The sequence below is a fragment of the Macaca nemestrina genome, chromosome 1, assembly GCF_043159975.1.
Source record: "Macaca nemestrina isolate mMacNem1 chromosome 1, mMacNem.hap1, whole genome shotgun sequence".
In the NCBI taxonomy this organism is placed as follows: domain Eukaryota; kingdom Metazoa; phylum Chordata; class Mammalia; order Primates; family Cercopithecidae; genus Macaca; species Macaca nemestrina.
The window spans coordinates 42064252-42079209 of NC_092125.1; the positions used below are offsets into that span (position 1 = coordinate 42064252).

The 14958-nt window shown below is 41.9% G+C and overlaps 1 long non-coding RNA gene across 4 annotated transcripts in view; it reads left to right on the plus strand.

The window, feature by feature from the left end:
* Window positions 1–14602, plus strand: part of LOC105484578 (uncharacterized) — an 89647-nt gene extending 75045 nt beyond the window's left edge. For all 4 annotated transcript variants that reach the window (XR_989058.2, XR_989060.2, XR_989059.2 and 1 more), the window contains 2 exons: window positions 11060–11286; window positions 14284–14602. This is a non-coding gene — a long non-coding RNA (uncharacterized lncRNA). The remainder of the gene's footprint in view (window positions 1–11059; window positions 11287–14283) is intronic.
* The last annotated feature ends 356 nt before the right edge of the window (window positions 14603–14958 follow it).

Below are 14958 nucleotides of genomic sequence, written 5' to 3' on the forward strand. Positions count from 1 at the left end.
TTTGGATATTTGCCCCCTGCCCCAATGTCATATTGAAATTTGATCCCCAGTGTTGGAGGTGGAGCCTAATGGGAGGAGTTTGTGTCATGGGGCAGATCCCTCTTGAATAGATGAATGACCTACCTGGGTATAGGGTAGAGTGAGTGAGTTCTTACTCCATTAGTTCCCTTAAGAGCTGGTTGTTATAAAGAGCCTGGCATCTCCTGTTCACCTCTCTCTCTTGCTTTTTCTCTTGCCATGTGATCTCTGCATGTCCCCTTACCTTCCTCTATGAGTGGAAGCATCCTGAAGTCCTCACCAGAAGCAGATGCTTGGGCCATCTTTGTATGGCCTGCGGAACCATAAGCCAAATAAACCTCTTTTCTTTATAAATTATGCAGCTTCAGGCATTCATTTATAGCAACATAAATGGACTAAGACACCATGTACGACATGGAGCAAACTCAAGTTCAAATTACTAAGTGAAAGAAGCCAATCTGAAATGCTTACATGCTGTATAATTACAGCTCTATAATACTCTGGAAAAGGCAAAACTGTAGAGACAGTAACTAAGACCAATGGTTTCCAGGGGTTGGGAGATGGAGGGCTGAGTAGACAGAGCACAGAGAAATTTTAGGGCAGTGAAACTGTTCAATATGATACTGTAACGATAGATACATGTCATTATACATTTGTCAAAACTCACAGAATATTCAACACTGAGAGCAAACTCAAGTATGACCTATGGACTTTGGGAGATAATGATGTGTCAAATGTGACAAATGCATCATTCTGGCAGGGATGCTGATAGTGGGGAAGGTGCCATGTGTGGATGGGGACAGGAGACACATAGGAGTCCCTTTTTACTTTCCATTCAATTTTCCTGCGAACCCAAAACTGCTCTAAAAAATAAAGTTGATTGTTTAAAACAAAACAAACTAGAGAACATATTTGCATTTGGTTGCATTTATATAGGAAACCCTTGAAAGGTACTCAGAAAACTCATAGAAGCGGTTACCTATGATATTGGAGGTATGGGGCAGATGGGGATGGAGGTAGGAGGACAACCTTTTATTTGATACCTTTTTTAAATAGTCTTGGGGTTTATGAGACATATGAATGTGTCATTTATTCTAAAATTAAATTATATGAAGTGGACACTAGAGTTAAACACATCATCTTGATTCCTGACACCGTCATTTATTAGCTGCGTAGCATTGTGACATCACCTAACTCTTCAGTGCCTGACTTTCCTCATAAGCAAAACAGGGCTGATAATAGTTTCTGCCTCAAAGGAATGTTTTGAGGATTAAATGAGCTAACTACATATAAAGCCACTAAATCAGTGTTCATCATATAATAACTGCTTAATAATCATGAGGTAGTCTCTCTAAAGGCATGTAATTTTTCTAATGATATCTGTGACTTTCTCTGATGATTGCAATTCTTGGCAGACTTATAAGATTTTATTTTCTTTGTTATACTTAAAGTATTTTCCAAATATTTATAAAGATCATGCACGTGTGATGAGAAAAATCCATGTTTTTTTCATTGTAGTAAGAACATTTAACACAAGATCTACCCTTTTAACAAAAGTTTAAGTGAAAAATGCAGTATTGTTAACCAGAGGTATAATGTTGTATAGCCAATCTCTAGAACTTAATCATCTTGCACAACTGAAACTTTATATTTGGTAAATATCAATTTCCCTTTTCTATCTACCCCCAGCCCCTGAAAACCACCATTTTACTCTGTTTGTATGTAGTTGACTATTTTAGATACCTCATATAGGTGGAATCACACAGTATTTTTCTTTCTATGCCTACCTTGTTTCACTTAGCATAATGTCCTCCAGGTTCATCCATGTGGTCTTGTATGGCAATATTTCCTCCTTGTGTAAAGCTGAATAATGTTCAATTTTGTGTATATATCACATTTTTCTTATCTATTCATTCATTGACCAACATTTAGGTTACTTCCATATCTTTGCTATTGTGAATAATGCTACAATGAAATTGAAGTGCAAATATCTCTTCGAAATTCTCAGTGTAATTATTGTAGAGGAATACCCAGAAGTGGGATTGCTGGCTCATATGGTGGTTCTATTTTTACTTTTATGAGGTACTTTCCTACTGTTTTTAGTAATGATGTACCAATTTACATTCCCACCAACAGTATACAAGGATTCCAATTCCAATTTCTCCACATCCTCGCCAACACTTAATATCTTTTTTTTTCCCCAGTAATAGCCATCCTGATGGGTGTGAGCTGATACAGGATTGTGGGTTTGATTTGCATTTCCCTAATGATCAGTGACATTTAGCATCTTTTAATATACATGTTGGCCATTTGTATATCTTTGGATAAATGTTTACTCAAGTTCTTTGCCCATTTTTTTGTTTTTGCAATTGAATTGTGTGAGTTCCTTACACATTTTGGATATTAACTCCTCATCAGATACATGATTTGCAATTATTTTCTCCCAATCTATAGGCTGCCTTTTCATTTTGTTGATTATCTCCTTTGTTGTGCAGAATCTTTTAGTTTGATATAGTCCCACTTATCTATTTTTTATTTTGTTACCTGTGCTTTTGGCGATGCATCCAAGAAATCATTTCTCAGACCAGTGTCATGAAACTTTTCCTCCATGTTTCCTTCTAGGAGTTTTATAGTTTCAGGCCTTAAATTTAAATCTTTAATCCATTTTGAGTTTATTTTTGTGTACGGCATTCAGTAAGTTTATTTAAATACAAAAACTACAAATTGTCCATCTTTAGTCTTAAACTCTGCCCACTGGGTCTTGCCTTTACCTGTGCCTTGCCTCCTGCCCATTAAGACAGCCCGACACACTCACCCATGTGCATTCTCCAGCTTTTCCAAAAATTGCCCTTCTGGCCACACCCTTTTTCCTTGGTTCACTGTTGCTCTGTATAAGTCCTATGCCTGGCTTTAGAATTCTAACTTCAACCCTACCTCTTTGGGACTAATGTTTATATTTGTTTACTTGAGCCTTGATTATACTTAAACATAGGTATGAATTACATCTAGTTTTGTCCCCAGGAAACCACCCCTGATGACAAGTTCTTGGCTGTCAACACGGCTATGCCAATGCTGGCTATCCCCTAAGTTTGGGAATGGGTGGCGCATAGGAAGTTAAGATAATTTACATTTTATGCAGAATATATAATTTTTGGCATGATAAAAGAGTTGGCATCTGGGCATGAGTTCCAACCAAAGAAGTATTAAATTTATAAGAGAGTCATTTGAATTTCTAATGTGACATGATAAGCATGGCTTCTTGTAAAAACATTTTACAGAAAAATATAATAGCATGACTGGCTGGCAGCACAGACAATTCTGTCAACAACTGCTGGAGCTGTTCCATGCAGCATTCAAGAATTCCTTGATTTGGAAAAAACAAATAAGAAACCAGCTATATGGAAGTGTAAGGACAACAGAGCCATATGCTGATTGCTTGGGGTTTTAAGGAAAGGAGGGCAGTAGAGTGCATTTCTAGCCTAAGGTGAACATTGGATTCGACAACCAGAGAGAACTCATCTTAATTACTGGTCCTCCCCAAGATCTCAGCCACATTCTCTGCATTTCCAAGAGGCAAAGAAAATGAGCTGTCACTAATGTGTTTTATGTTAACTGTCAATAGGCGGAATTTGTGAATCATCACATGTTTAGCATCCAAAATGATTCCCTTTAGGCTGATATAGGAAAGAGAAAAGATAAAACAAAAAGTGAACATTTTTGCTGGTTTGAAAACATTTATAGCCTGATTTTCTAGCCACCAGCATAGAAATATTTACTTATTTCTCAGTATCATTTTTATGTTTATAGTACTTTCCAAATTTTCTACAGAAAGCTTAACTTTAAATTGGGAATGGGGCTGAGCATGGTGGCTCACACCTGTAAACCTAGCACTTTGGGAGGCCGAGATGGATGGATTGCTTGAGCCCAGGAGTTGGAGAGCAGCCTGGGCAACATGGCAAAACCCTGTCTTTACAAAAAAATACAAAAAATTAGCCAGGCATGGTGGTGCCCACCTGTAGTCCCAGCTATTCGGGAGGTTGAGGTGGGAGGATCACCTGAGCCCAGGAGATCAAGGCTGCATGATCTGTGATTGCACTACTGCATTCCAGTCTGAGCAATGGAGTGAGACCCTGTCCAAAAATAAATAAATAAATAAATACATACATACATAAATACATAAATAAATGAATAAATTGGGAATAGGATTTTCTTTTTCTATATATTTTCCCACAATATAAATGCAAACCCAAACATTATAAAAACAAATATGTATGTTTTTATTTGTGTGTTTTCTCTTCCTCCTCTTTCTGCCCCTCCTCCTTATTCTTTTTTTTTTAGTGAGTTATAGTAAAAGTAGCAGAAAGTATGCTTAAATAGAGAATCATAATCTGTAGAATGCGAAGTCACAAAAATTCTGTGGTGACACTTGGCTAATAATAATAGCAATAATAATAAATCAACAGCTTTAAAATGCTCTGTAAATGTCCCCACATGACACTTACACGTGGATTGAGCAATTGGTTTTGCTTTACAGCTATGTCTTGAGGGACCTCCATAAAAAAGAAGCAACAGGCCAGGCGCGGTGGCTCAAGCCTGTAATCTCAGCACTTTGGGAGGCCGAGACGGGCGGATCACGAGGTCAGGAGATCGAGACCATCCTGGCTAACCCGGTGAAACCCCGTCTCTACTAAAAAATACAAAAACTAGCCGGGTGAGGTGGCAGGCGCCTGTAGTCCCAGCTACTCGGGAGGCTGAGGCAGGAGAATGGCGTGAACCCAGGAGGCGGAGCTTGCAGTGAGCTGAGATCCAGCCACTGCACTCCATCCTGGGTGACAGAGCGAGACTCCGTCTCAAAAAAAAAAAAAAAAAAAAAGAAGCAACAAAGAAAGACACAAAAGAGAAGAAGAAAGGAAATGTCATTTACCACGTACTTAGTGTATAAAAACCCTGTGCCAGATATGTTATATACCTGAATTCATCTGTTCTCCTCAAGGCCCTATGAATGGCTGCTAGTGTCCCAGTGATGGTGAGGAAGAAGATGATGGTGGTGGTGGTAATGATTACCATTTCTGAGGCTGTCTGTGAGCTAGGCACTATGCTCTCTTCATTCAACTTGTATCAACAATTGTTTGTTCAGTGCCCATACTGTGTGCTAGGCACGATTCTAGGCACTTGAGATACATCATTGTACAAAACACACCAAAATCCTTGCTCCTATGAAGCTACGTTTGGGAGTAAAAGCGACACTGGAGACTCCCAGATAACACACATATAAATAGGGAACTCAGAGAATATGTTAGAAGGGGATATGTGCTACAGAAAAATAATAGATCAGACCACAGCAGGTCAGGATTGTGGAATGGGGTTCAGGATGCAATTTTTAATCAAGTGGTGGTAGTAGCCCTTACTGAGAAGGTCAAGCAGCTAAAGAGTTTGGCCAGCCAGCAGGTGGCTCACGCCTGTAATCCCGGCACTTTGGGAGGCCGAGGCGGGTGGATCATGAGGTCAGGAGTTCGAGACCAGCCTGGCCAACATAGTAAAACCCTGTCTCTACTAAAAATACAAAAATTAGCCGAGCATGGTGGCACGCACCTATAGCCCCAGCTACTCGGGAGGCTGAGGCAGGAGAATCGTTGAACCCAGGAGGTGGAGTTTACGGTGAGCCAAGATCATGCCACTGCACTCCAACCTGGACAACAGAGTGAGACTCCATTTCAAAAAAAGCCAAAGAGTTTGGCCACATGAGTGTCTTGGCACTGGGAGCCAAAGGGTCATGAAATGGTATATTAAATAGTGTGACCAGAGTGGAGCGGAAGTAAGTGACACTAGGCTGACCCCAAGAATGGAATCATTTTTGCATCCAGGCAATGGGAGCAGCCAGCGCAAAGGCCCTACAGCAGAAAGATGGCTGGAGTATTCATTGAACAACAAGGAGGCCAGCATGGCTGGACAGGGGAGAGAAGTAACTGGGGCCAGATCCTGCGGGGCCTTTCAGGGCAATGAAAGGAGTCTGTCTTCTATTCTGAGTGAAATGCTAAGGCATTGGAGAGATGTGAGCAGGCAAGTATATGGTCTGATATACATTTTTAAAACATCACTATATGGTATATATACACCATAGAATACCATGCAGCCATAAAAAGAGTGAAATCATGTCCTTTGCAGCAACATGAGTACAGCTGGAAGCCATTAACACAAACAAATTCATGCAGGAACAGAAAACCAAGTACCACATGTTCTCACTTTTAAGTGGGGGCTAAGTAAGCATTGCATACACATAGACATGAAGATGGGGCCAATAGATGCTGTGGACTACTGGAGGGGGCGTGGGCTGAAAAACCACCTATTGGGTACTATGCCTACTGCCTGGGTGGTGGGGTTATTCATCCCCCAAACCTCAGTATCACACAATATACCCAATGTAACAAACCTGTACACGTACCCCCGAATCTAAAATGAAAGTTGAAATTATTTTTTTTAAATAAAAATATCACTATGGCTCCTGTATTGAAATAATATTCTACCTTACATGTATCATTTAGTGTAATCATTTTCTGAAATTCCTGTAATTTTGCAGGCAAGAGGCCAAAGGGTAGAAAAATCAAGTAATCTTTGAGTGAGTGGTAGAGCCAGGAATCAAACCCAAACCAAGCATCGTCTGAATTCTACGCCTGGGCTCATTTTATAAGTGCCTTGAAAGAACAACTTCTAGATTCCCATTAGTTCATGACAACTGAAATACATGTTTCAGACATAGCAAGAAGCATGTTCTATCTGGCTTAATAGATGGAGGGCAACAAAAATAACAAATTAACGGACTAACTTAGCAAATCAGTAATGAGTTCCTCCTATGTTTGTAGACACCATGTTAAGTATTGGAGGTGCAAACTCACCCCTTAGATAGCTTATAGTTTAAGAAGTGAAAAATAGATATTAACAAATATGTATGATAAAGTATTATTGAAACAACTTTAAAATAATCTATAAGCTCCAGTGAGAGCCAAAATAAAAGTGATCTGTTCTAAGATGGAGGGGATGAACTGTGCTATGTGACTCTCTGAAGTTGGCAAAACTTTTTCTCTCATCTGATGTCTTGTATTGCCTAGTTCACAATCTCAGTTTAGTTCAAGTGGCTTAGAAGATTTTATTTTTCTCTTGAGGTGCTCTCCAGGAAAACATGTAAGACTTTCTCACTTGAAGCATCCTCTCTGGGTCTTATCACTTTGCCATCTTGCTGCGTTGGTGAGTCCTCTGGTGCAATCCTTCCAAAATCCCCTGCCGATCATCAGGGAGGGAGCGTCAGCATCGGGAAATAAAGGCATGATGGTCTGTGGGCACCGAGCCTACCTAGGTCACAATTCCTAATTCTACAATTTACTAAACTGTGTAACACTTGGAAATCCTTGTACCCTCCTCATCTGCAACTCAGGCATAAAAATACCACTTCATAGCATTATATTAAATAAGACAGTCAAGGCAAGATGAGCCTGACTCATAACAATTGCCAGATGAGTGTGAGCTCTTTGTAGGATTATTTTAGCGACATTATCTTCCCACATCAGAATCTGTGGCAGTGCTGAGCTGGTCATTGCTTTGGTCAACATTTATAGCTATCCCTCCCTTGGAGGAGGAACTCCAGAAGGCCGACTGCTGGCTTTATTTATTATTCCTGCTGGAAGGGAGGAGGACAGAAGGCTAGGGAATCGCAAGCCCCTTGCTGGGATTTCATCTCAGCTGGTTCCATCAGTAGCCTCACCCCAGGGATTACATAAGTATTTTGTGTTCCCAGAACCTTGCTCTGGGCACTGTCCCAAGAGAGCTCAGTGTTTAGAATGCTGTGTCCTCAGCAGTCTGGCTTCAGACTTTATTAGTTAGGAGAAACTGCAGCAGATAGGCGCCTTCTTTTGAGTGTTTCTAGGGAGATAATGAGGCTATCACCATCACCATCATCAATAAGTATTGGCTTAACATGTCCTATCTCCAGGGCAGTTTGCTGGATGCAAAAATGATTCCATTCTTGGGGTCAGCCTAGTGTCACTTACTTCCGCTCCACTCTGGTCACACTACTTAATATACCATTTCATGACCCTTTGACATGAGACAGTGAGGACAGGCATCAGCAGTCAATGTTGGAGATAACTGCTCCCTGATATAGTCAGCCACCAAATTCATGGCCTTGAGGATGAAGCAAAACCCAGACTGCTCAGCAGAACTCATAAGCTCCCCTACAAAGAGTGTTTGTGTGATTTCCTGGGACACACCTGGAAAAGCAGAGTCATGGCCCACACAGGTGGGGGGACCTGCAGAGGGGGTCTTCTGTAAACATAAACATGCATAGGCTATCCCTATGGGGCCTGGAGCTCCTGGTCTAGAGCCTGGAGTAGGGAAAAGGAGAGCAAGAGAGACAGGTAAGTGAGTAAATACAAGGCAATGGGATATGTGCAGTAACAGAAAATAATATGTACAAAACACTCAGAGAGCCCAGGTGGCAGTTTATCTTGATCCCAAAGGGGCCCCAAATTCCTATTTATAGGAATGTAGCTTGGTGGGACCTAGAAAATAAGTAGTCCCCTGATGCTTTTTAAAAAATTGCAAAACTCTGCAAGGGCAATGATTAAGCCAATTTGACTTTTTCTATATCATAACTGTCATGGAGTTGAATGCATGTGAACATTGAATATGGTGGAACTCCTACAATAGTAAAGAAAGGGACATTTGCAGGCCGTTTTGGGTGACGACTGGGACAGAGTGTTAATTATGGACTAATTGGTTGAGTGCTGACTAGGATAAAGTCATCTCTCCATTCTCCAGAATAATCTTCACCCATCTTGATTAGGTGATTTGGGCTAAATCAGTTAAATGTTGGGCTTCAGTCTGTCCACAAAGTTGGAATTTGGCAGCCTATCCTCCCTTACAGAAGCATCAAGGAGCTGATAGTGTTAGAAAGGTGCTTTGTGTTTCCAGAAAGAAAGTTGTTTGAACGTCTGAGGTCTTATCATTTGCCTGGTGTGACTCAATAAAGGCATCATTAAACTTGGAGAAGAAAACCAGAGTTGAGACACGTGAGATGGGAGAATGTGTTCAAGCATGTCAGAAATAGACTAGAGGGTCATTGTCAGAAAATAAACCCCTGGAGCAAGTGTGGCATTGGAATGCATACCTAGAATGGAGGAATACTCAGGCAATCTTCTCTTTAGACCCCTTTAGGCTCATGTGTCTAATTCCAGGAGCTATAGCTGAGAAGGGCAGTCAAATTTGGACAAGCTTCAGAGGAAAGCTGTCGAGTTGATTGAAGGGCTAGAAAATCATACCTATGAGAGAAGGTTAAAGGAGATGGGTCTAGCACCAATGAACAGTGTGACTTTAGACAAGTCACTTAGGCTCTGAGGAGCTCTGTCCACTCATCTGTAAAATGAGGACAGTGACCTGGCAAAGTACTCAGGTCCTCCCAGGTCTCACAGTATTTTTACAGTCCAGGAGGAGAGGAAGCCAGGCAGTAATTTGTCATTCATTTCAATTATATGCCTGTTACAAATCTCTGTCTTCCTTACAGGAGATACAATAAGAGTGAAAAGGCTGGGACTGTAGGTACAGCTACTTTGCTGAAGACAAAGCAATGCCATAGAAGGCTATCAAACAGAGCAGAATTCAGAAAAATAAATGTGGTTAACCTTCAAAGTTTTTGTTAAAATTATATTTTGGTTCTCATGTCTTCAGAAATTAGAAGCCAACCCTCCCACCTGCAGCCCCTTCCCCTTGTCCCGTCCATGCTGGCATGAGACCTTCTTGTTTCCTCTTCTTGGGCCGGGTGGGATGGGAATAATTTATCGGCTCTCAAAAGAGATGCCAGTAATTTGTATGTGCATGCATGGATTACATGTCATCCCAGGACACTAAATCCATTTAAAAGCAGAAGAGGAACACCTACAAAAAAGCCCCACCCTTTCAATCCTGTTGAGCCATTCAGCAGAGGCTGCCCGCCAGCTGCAGTCAGCTTGTATCCAAGAAGCCCAATAAGGTGATCTGCCTCTCATGGTCCTTGCCCTAATCCCTCGATGCTCCACTCCTATTTGGAGAAGCCAAAGATTGGGAGCAAGAATAGATGAAAAGCAGAACAATCTGAGGCAATAGTTGGAAAACAGAACCCTAGGGCCTAAGACTCCCATTCCTCACTGCCAGATTCAAAGGCACAGGGTCATGTTGCATGGAGTATGAAAGCCTAGGATCATAACCATGTTGATTTCACCTGCAAGGCTAACACCCAACATCCAAATGTCCACCTTCTAGTAGTGCTCTTACTCTGAACTGATGGTATTCAACCTTGGCTGCGCATTGCAATCACCTGAGGAGCATTTTTAAAATACCAATGCCCCAGCCCCATCTGTGGGGAATTAAATCTCTTGAGCAAGTGGGCTCCAGAAGGAATTGCCTTGTATATTGACTGTGCCATGAACCACTGTATTCTTCCAGTGGCAAATTAACTTAAAACACACAAAACATCAGGAGAATCACAACGGAAGAAAAAACCCTGGCTTATAATACCATGTCCTTAACACATAATACACTCCTGTAAGTAAAATGGATGTGCTGCAGTCAAGAATAGGCCAAGGCAGACATCTGGTCCAGCATGACTCGGAAAGTTTGGAGTGCAGGTGCACAACTCCATATGTTATGTAACCATGCCACGTGAGGCTCATTATGTAACCACCCTACCTGAGGCACATTAGGTGATCACCCACGTGAGCACTTGCTTGGTTCAGAGCCACTATTGACTGTAAAAGGTATAACTACCCTGCTGACATTGTACATATGGCTTGTGCTCACAGTTTGTTTGTGCCCATGGCTCGATCATGCCCAGAGAGAGAGTAAAAGCCATGTCAAAACTGTCTATGATTCCTTGAGTGTTTTTCCAGCTATCTGCCACTGGTTCACCCACTCCCCTCCAACCTCAGCTTGGGCTAAAACCTGACACTTGCTATGACAATTGGTGTCATGAACACGATCCCGGAGTGAGTGAGCCTTTTGTCCCCGCTGCTTTCAGGTCAGCCATGTGGCCACAACATGGGTTGTGGTACCGGGTGGCAGCTGTGCTGTGAGGATGGGCTCCAATGGAGACCTAGGCGGCAGTAGATGGGTCCCCCCAAGCATGGAAAAGTGCTGAAGCAGCTGGAAGCACAGAATACCAAGAAGGAGCGAGCCTTTGCTGGTAGAGTTGGATGGGTGTTTTTGACTATGCCACACAACCAGTCCCTGAGGGATGCAGCACAGGTAAGGGCCCTCCGGGCACAGGTGGGGTACCTGGAGGCCCAGCTACACAGCTCAGAAAAAGAATTAGACGCTGCCGTGAATGGGGTAGGCAGGGAGCCTGAAGGCCTGGCTACAGAGCTTGGAAAAGGAATTAGACTCTGCTGTGAATGCAGGACTGGGTCCGTCGTCTCAGCTGGAGACCCCCACTTGGTCTAAGTCTGCACCATAAAGAAGGGGAAGATGCCCTGCTGACAGGGGCCCCCCACATGGGAGAAAAGGGGGCCCAATGAGCGACATGTTCACAGATGTGGAGGGATACTTGATTTTGGCCAGGGTTGACCGAGAGAAAATTGACAAGCAGCCCAATGAAGTACTCTTAACTATGTAGAGACAGTTGTCTCTGGAGCAGCAATTCCAGGAAATGCCCAAGGGGAAGGCCATTGCTGTGTGACCCAGTCCCACCGGATGCTTCAGCTCAAAGACTACTTACTGCAGCCAGGTAGAAATGTAGAGCCTTTTCTGTTTGATTAGGGAACTGACCGAGGTGCCTGGTTTGGGGGGACACCGGACAACCAGAGGCCACATGTGGAATTGCCAATCTACTGGTCCCCCACCAATGTACAGCAAGTGCTGGGCTGGTAGACACCAGTGCAGATACATTCTGGGGGGATATTTTACATGGCTTGGCAGCTGTGCCATCTATCACGGACTTGATGGACCACTTGACAGAACTGGGACAGTACCACTATGTTGTGGACTTGGCTAATGCATTCTTTTCCAGAGAGCCAAGAAGTTTGCCTTCATGGGAGGGCGACAATGGACTTTCACAGTGTTGCTGCAGGGCTATGTGCACAGCCCTACCACATGTCATGGTCTTGTTAATGATATTATGCTAACCTCTGATTCTCTTGCAGATTTAGAAGCAGCAGTGCTCCCCTTGTCTAGAATTAAGATGATGAGGCTGAGACAGCCTTTCTAGCAGTTAAGCAGGCTATTTAACAGTCACAAGCCCTATGGGTAATTAACCAGAGGCACTCATTTAAACTCAATGAGCATGTGACCACAGATAGTATTGGCTGGGGCTATAGCAGCACTTGAAGCGCTTGAGAACACCAGTAGGCTTTTCGTCCCAAATAAGGAAAGGAACTGAGCCCCAGTATTCACTGGTAGAGAAGCAGTTAGTAATTGCATATGCTGCCCTTCAGGCTCATGAGAGCGTGGCAGGACAGGCTACAGTCATCAACTTACCTGATAGCGGGATGGGTGCATTCATGGATAATAACCCCCTGGAAAGGGAAAGCAGTTAGAAACTGCATATGTTGCCCTTCAGGGTCATGAGACTGTGGCAGGACAAGCTACAGTCATCGTGCAAATGACTTACCTGATAGTAGATGGGTGCATTCAGGGATAACAGTTAACGTTATCCCCTGGACTGGGATGGCACAGACATCCACTTCAGTAAAGTGGGATGCCTACTTGGAGCAGCAGTGTACACTGAGTGCAAGTCCCTTTGCAGCAGAGTTGAAAGAGGTCTTGGGACCTGTGGTCCTAATGCAAGATAAGGCCATTGGGCCTAAAGCCATGGGGCCTGAGACACCCCCAGACCCTGAGCCTTCACCATCTAAGGAAGGGCATGCCCCTATTCCCAATGGTACGTGGAACACAGATGGGTCTAGTTGAGGTGCTGCTGCTGCCTGGACTGGACCACTGTTACAGTCCAACCTAGTACTGACACCATATGGTTTGAAACTGGGTGTGGGCAAAGTAGCCAATGGGCTGAACTTAGAGCAATATGAATGGTGATCACCAAGGAGGTGACACCTATGACAATCTGCACCAATAGCTGGGCAGTTTATTGAGGCTTAGCCTTGTGATTAACCTTGAGATTAACATTTGAATCAGTGGACTGGGGAAGGCACACCCACCCTTAATCTGGTGGGCACCATCTAATCAGCTGCCAGCGAATGTAAAGCAGGCAGAAAAACGTGAAAAGTCTAGACTGACCTAGCCTTCCAGCCTACATCTTTCTCCCATGCTGGATGCTTCTTGCCCTTGAATATTGGACTCTTAAGTTCTTCAGTTTTGAAACTCAGACTGGCTCTTCTTGCTCCTCAAGCTTGCAGACAGCCTATTGTGTGATCTCGTTATCATGTAAGTTAATACTTAGTAAACTCATGGAGATATATATATATATATATCTCCTATTAATAAGATATATATCTTATTAATATTTATTATATATTATTATATATTATATATTATACATCTTAATATATATTAATATATTATATATAAAATATATAATATATTATATATAATTATATATAATATATTATATATAAATTTTATATAAATTATATATAAAATATATAATAATTATATATTATATAATTATATATAATATATTATATAAGATATTAATATATAATATATAAATATATAATATATTATATATTATATTCTATATTTATATATGTCTTATATAATATATATTATATATCTTATATTATATATAATATATCTTTATATAATATAAATATAATATAAGATATATATTATATTATATATAATATATCTTATATAATATACAATAAATAATATATTAATAAGATATGCTAATAAGATATATATCTTATTAATAGAAGAGAGAGAGATATATATATATATCACCTATATATATGTCTCCTATTAATTCTGTCCCTCTAGAGAACTCTGACTAATACAGTAGGGAAATAAAAACCTGACTTAGTGTATAAAGCAACACTGGGGTAACATCACCATGGGGTGGTTGCCTGCTATAACCTGGAGTTGTTGCTCCCTGTGTTACTGCTGTGGCCTCCGGGTACAGAGTTCCACCCCATGGGTGCATCTCCCCACTAGAAAACTCCCTCAGCCTGGGGGTGGAATTTAAAGGCTGTGTGTTGAACCTGTGTGTCCAGGGCCTGTGTGCCCAGAGCCTATGTATAAGGCCTATGTGTCAGACCTGTGTGTCTAATGCCTACATCTCCCTTGGTCTAGGGGATGGAGTGTAAGAAAAATGGATGTGCTGCAGTCAAGAATAGGCCAAGGGAGATATCCAGTCCAGCATGACTCAGCGAGTTTGGAGCACAGGCATACAACTCCACAAGTTAAGTAACTATGCCATGTGAGGCACATAAGATGATCACCTACATGAGCTTGTGCTTGGCTCAGAGTCACTATTGTCTGTAAAAGGTATAACTACCCTGATGATGTTGTACATATGGCTTGCACCCATGGCTTGTTTGCACCCACGGCTTGTTTGCACCCACAGCTCGCTTGCACCCAGAGAGAGAATAAAAGCTATGTTGAAACTGTCTATGATTCCTCAAGTGTTCTTCCAGCTACCTGCCACTCGTCCACTGACTCCCAATGGACCTCAGTTAGAACCTAAGAACTCCTTAAGAAATTCTCTTCTTGTGGAGATACTGTTTCTTCACTCCTATGTTAAGCATGCTTTTGTGCAGTATCCTTTGATTACCTGATCTATCTGAAGAATACCTATCCTCAATGAGTTGTCTGTAAAAAAAAGCTGGTGGCAGATTAATGTTGATACCCACCTACTGTTGCTGTTTCTCCCAACCATTGTGATTCTGTCATAGTGCTTGGTACTTAGTAGAAGCTCAGTATGTTTTTGATAACTGATGGACATCTTTGATCTTGTCCCTGAAAATT